This window comes from Urocitellus parryii, chromosome 8 (genome assembly GCF_045843805.1).
Source record: "Urocitellus parryii isolate mUroPar1 chromosome 8, mUroPar1.hap1, whole genome shotgun sequence".
In the NCBI taxonomy this organism is placed as follows: Eukaryota; Metazoa; Chordata; class Mammalia; order Rodentia; family Sciuridae; genus Urocitellus; species Urocitellus parryii.
The window spans coordinates 23,697,515-23,703,362 of record NC_135538.1 but is presented as its reverse complement, the minus strand read 5'-3'; the positions used below and the strand labels follow the sequence as shown (position 1 = coordinate 23,703,362).

At 37.1% G+C, this 5,848-nt stretch overlaps 1 pseudogene; it reads left to right on the top strand.

Annotated features, from left to right (window-relative positions):
- The first annotated feature begins 4,252 nt into the window (after nucleotides 1–4,252).
- On the top strand, nucleotides 4,253–5,317 carry LOC113198906 (glyceraldehyde-3-phosphate dehydrogenase pseudogene; annotated as a pseudogene).
- The last annotated feature ends 531 nt before the right edge of the window (nucleotides 5,318–5,848 follow it).

Here is a 5,848-nt window from a genome sequence, read left to right as displayed (position 1 = left end):
AAACAACATATGACTTTTTCTTTTCTGAATTGGAAAATCCAACTATTTCATTTTCTGCAAAGTACATGCAAAAGCCATCAAAGACACAATGCTTAAAATATACTATGAAAAGTTTTTAATTTATAATCTGAATGTAAGAATTGAGCAATTTTTTTCTAAAACATATTACTGAGTTGCTTTGGTATTAGCAAATCATAACAACACTATCACCATATGCAGGATCAAGTAGGATTCATCCCTGGGATGCAAGGCTGGTTTAATATATGGAAATCAATAAATGTTATTCACCACATCAATAGACTTAAAAATAAGAACCATATGATCATCTCAATAGATGCAGAAAAAAGCATTCGACAAAGTACAGCATCCCTTTATGTTCAAAACGCTAGAAAAATTAGGGATAACAGGATCATACCTCAACATTGTAAAAGCAATCTATGATAAGCCACAGGCCAGCATCATTCTGAATGGAGAAAAATTGAAGGCATTCCCTCTAAGATCTGGTACAAGACAGGGATGCCCTCTCTCACCACTTCTGTTCAACATAGTCCTCGAAACACTGGCCAGAGCAATTAGACAGTCAAAAGAAATTGAAGGCATAAAAATAGGAAAAGAAGAACTTAAATTATCACTATTTGCAGATGATATGATTCTATACCTAGCAGACCCAAAAGGGTCTACAAAGAAGCTATTAGAGCTAATAAATGAATTCAGCAAAGTGGCAGGATATAAGATCAACACGCATAAATCAAAGGCATTCCTGTATATCAGCGACAAATCCTCTGAAATGGAAATGAGGAAAACTACTCCATTCACAATATCCCCCCAAAAAATAAAATACTTGGGAATCAACCTAACAAAAGAGGTGAAAGATTTATACAATGAAAATTACAGAACCCTAAAGAAAGACATAGAAGAAGACCTTAGAAGATGGAAAAACATACCCTGCTCATGGATAGGCAGAACTAACATCATCAAAATGGCGATATTACCAAAAGTTCTCTATAAGTTCAATGCAATGCCAATCAAAATCCCAACAGCATATCTTGTAGAAATAGATAAAAGAATCATGAAATTCATATGGAATAATAAAAGACCCAGAATAGCAAAAACAATACTAAGCAGGAAGTGTGAATCAGGCGGTATAGTGATACCAGACTTCAAACTATACTACAGAGCAATAGTAACAAAAACAGCATGGTACTGGTACCAAAACAGGCTGGTGGACCAATGGTACAGAATAGAGGACACAGTAACCAATCCACAAAACTACAACTATCTTATATTTGATAAAGGGGCTAAAAGCATGCAATGGAGGAAGGATAGCATCTTCAACAAATGGTGCTGGGAAAACTGGAAATCCATTTGCACCAAAATGAATCTGAATCCCTATCTCTCGCCGTGCACAAAAGTTAACTCAAAATGGATCAAGGAGCTTGATATTAAATCAGAGACACGGCATCTGATAGAAGAAAAAGTTGGTTATGATCTACACGCTGTGGGATCTGGCTCCAAATTCCTCAATAGGACACCCATAGCGCTAGAGTTAACAAATAGAATCAACAAATGGGACTTACTCAAACTAAAAAGTTTTTTCTCAGCAAAAGAAACAATAAGAGAGATACATAGGGAGCCTACATCCTGGGAACAAATCTTTACTCCACACACTTCAGATAGAGCCCTAATAACCAGAATATACAAAGAACTCAAAAAATTAGACAATAAGATAACAAATAACCCAATCAATAAATGGGCCAAGGACCTGAACAGACACTTCTCAGAGGAGGACATACAATCAATCAACAAGTACATGAAAAAATGCTCACCATCGCTAGCAGTCAGAGAAATGCAAATCAAAACTACCCTAAGATACCATCTCACTCCAGTAAGACTGGCAGCCATTAGGAAGTCAAACAACAATAAGTGCTGGAGAGGATGCGGGGAAAAGGGCACTCTTGTTCATTGCTGGTGGGACTGCAAATTGGTGCAGCCAATTTGGAAAGCAGTATGGAGATTTCTCGGAAAGCTGGGAATGGAACCACCATTTGACCCAGCTATTCCCCTTCTAGGTCTATTCCCTAAAGCCCTAACAAGAGCATGCTACAGGGACACTGCTACATCGATGTTCATAGCAGCACAATTCACAATAGCAAGACTGTGGAACCAGCCTAGATGCCCTTCAATAGATGAATGGATAAAAAAAATGTGGCATTTATACACTATGGAGTATTACTCTGCATTAAAAAATGACAAAATCATAGAATTTGGAGGGAAATGGATGGCATTAGAGCAGATTATGCTAAGTGAAGCTAGTCAATCTTTAAAAAACAAATACCAAATGACTCCTTTGATATAAGGGGTGTAAACAAGGACAGGGTAGGGACGAAGAGCTTGAGAAGAATATTTACAGTAAACAGGGATGAGAGGTGGGAGGGAAAGGGAGTGAGAAGGGAAATTGCATGGAAATGGAAGGCGATCCTCAGGGTTATACAAAATGTCATATAAGAGGAAAGGAGGGGTAAGTCAAGAGAATACAAATGGAAGAAATGATTTACAGTAGAAGGGGTAGAGAGAGAAAAGGGGAGGGGAGGGAAGGGGAGGGGGGATAGTAGACAATAGGACAGACAGCAGAATACATCAGACACTAGAAAGGCAATATGTCAATCAATGGAAGGGTAACTGATGTGATACAGCAATTTGTATACGGGGTAAAAGCGGGAGTTCATAATCCACTTGAATCAAACCGTGTAATATGATGTATTAAGAACTATGTAATGTTATGAACGACCAATAAAAAAAAAATAAGATTAAAAAAAAAATTTCAATTCAAAAAAAAAAAAAGAAAAATATGCTTATTTCATTACTGTGTGCTTTAAAAGCCTGTTTTATTTTTTTTAATTTTTTTAAAGAGAGAGGGAGAGAGAGAGAGAGAGAGAGAGAGAGAGAGAGAGAGAGAGAATTTTAATATTTTATTTTTTAGTTATCGGCAGACACAACATCTTTGTTTGTATGTGGGTGCTGAGGATCGAACCCGGGCCGCATGCATGCCAGGAGAGCACGCTACCGCTGAGCCACATCCCCAGCCCTAAAAGCCTGTTTTAAACCTTAAGACATTCAGAAATGAATTAAAAGTGTGTGTGCATGTGTGTGTGTTAATGAAAATTTGAATAATTTCGTTGTCATTAGAACAATTATTTTTTAATTTTTAAAGAGAGTTCTAGTTTGGAAAAATTTGACAGTATAGTAAAAATAAGTTAATGAATCTTCCCTTTATCTGGAATTTCCAAATACGAATGTTCTAGATGTTTAAAAAAATTAACTACCAACAAGCAGTAGTTATTTTCTCAACCAATACAGTTTTGAAAAGTCTCTGCTACTTGTGTGCTTTGTATTTGCTCCCCTTATAGCATATTTCAATTCACTATCAACATTTCAGTTTCCTAGATGCAAAAGGTTCTCTGATGGTCTGTTCAATACCTGCTACTTGACTGAGTGATCAATGAGCGTTGGAGGAGCATCATGTGTCCAGCTGTTCTGTTGAAATGCTTTCAATTTTTTCACATGGGAAAAAATCAGTTGAAACAAATCAACCTTTTCAAATGTATTTTTATTCAAGAATCTCTGCTGCTGACTTTATTTTCAACACTCAGAGATTAATGGATGCCAATGTAACTAGCAAATACATTTGTAGTTCAGATTTGCAAAGATTTACTCAACTGAAACATTTTTTTGGAAGAAAATAACTAAGGCTTAGAAAAAAAAGTCAAAATTTCTTAGGAACCCTATGGACATGTATTATTTATCTCTTGAAACCAAACTACAGATACTTGATAATCTGCTAATAGAAATTAAACATGTAAAATTTCCTTACCAACCTTGTGGAAATGGAAATATATTTTCAGAAGAATAACTATGAAGTACTTTGTGGTTTACTCACCATCAAATTATGTTGTTCAGATACCTTCTGACCTTGATCTACTAATAGAGAAACTGTAAATATCCTTTGAATTTTTCACAATGGCTTCACTGAATATGGAATTGACATAATCTTGTTGTTTTTTTGTTTTCCCTTTTGTTTGCTTATTCATCCCATCTATACTCACAGGGCAGTACAAAGGGATTTAATGTATGCAAGGTAAAATATTTTTAATTTTTAAGAAATCAGGGAATGCAGCTGTTCTCTCCTCAGTGTTTGACAGACAACATATTCTCATCTCTCCTTGTGCAGTGCCAGTCACATCACTGAGACAGGATGGTGAAGGTGGAAGTGAACAGATTTGGCCATATTTGCTGCATGGTCAATAGCCTACTTTCAACTCTGGCAAAGTGAATATTGTTGCCTTCAATAACTTCTACATTGGTCTCAACTACATGGTCTATATGTTCAAGTATGATTCCACACATGATATGGTCAAAGCTGAAATGGGAAGCTTGTCATCAATGGAAACTTCATTTCCATCTTCCAGGAGTGAGATCCTGCAAACTACAAATGGTGTGATGCTGAAGCTGATGCATATGTTGTGGAATCCTCTGGTATCCTCACTACTATGGAGAAGGCAGGGTATGATTTGAAGGGAAGTACCAAAATAGTCATCATTTCTTTCCCTTCTGCTGCTGATGGCATGTGTGTGATGCATGTGCACCATGAGAAGTACAACTCGCTCAAGATCATCAGCAATGCCTTCAACTGCTGAATCCCCCTGCTCAAGGTCACCCACAATTTTGACATAGTGGAAAGACCCATGATCGCAGTTCTTGCCATCACTGCCACTCAGAAGATTGTGGAGAGCCTCTCTGTAAAACTACATGATGGCTGTGAGGATGCCAAGAACATCATCCCTGTGGTTCATCGGCTCTGACAAGCCCGGAAGCAAAGTCTCCCTGACCTGAATGGGAAGTTCACTGTCCTAGCCTTTCTTGTCCCACTGCTGATGTGTCAGTCATAGATCTGACCTGCTACCTGTAGAAAACTACCTAATATGATGACATTAAGAAGGTGATGAAACAGGTATTGGCTGCCCTCCAAGTGCATCCTGGGCTACATGGAGATCCGGGTAGTCTCCTGAAACTTTAACACTCTGCCCCTGCCACCTTTGATGTTAAGGCCGGCATTGCCTTCAACAGCCACATTGTAAAGCTCATCTCCAGGTATGACAATTAACTTGGCTATAGTAACAGGGAAAAAAACCTTACAGCCATCATGGCTACCAATTACTCAAGAAGAAAAGGCCTGTGGACCACCTCCATCAAGAATATAAAGAGAAGAGAGAGGCTCTCATCCACTTGGGAGCCCCCAAATCATTTCCCAACACACTAAGAAAATCTTAGGAATTCTAACTGTTGTGTATCAATAAATTTCACTGCACCCCAACCCCCAAAATCAAGGAATTACTATAAACTAATTAGTATTAAGCAAAAGTGTGACTGAATTTTATTCACTTTTTAAGCTAAATATTATAGAGTTGTGGTGTTTATGTGTGTTCACACACATGCATGTGTGTGTTTGCATAGCATCCATTAGACTTGGAAAGCAACTTAAGCTTGGAGAAGTATAAAATATCTTCCTACACTCACAGGAGCATTCATGTTACAGAATTTTAGAATCTACTGTATGCTATCTAATCAATCACAATCGTGGCCTATTGTTATTGTGAAACTATTAATCAAATCAATGCTATTGATTATTTTACATAGTTAAGAGCTATAAATATTCGAGTAAATAGTAGGAAATATGAAGCACATTTTAATTAAAATTTTAACATTGTCCTAGCAAGCACTGATATTGTTTAGTTAAAATTAACTGAACTGTTTTGTAGCATCCATGAGAATATCTAAAATACTTAGAAAA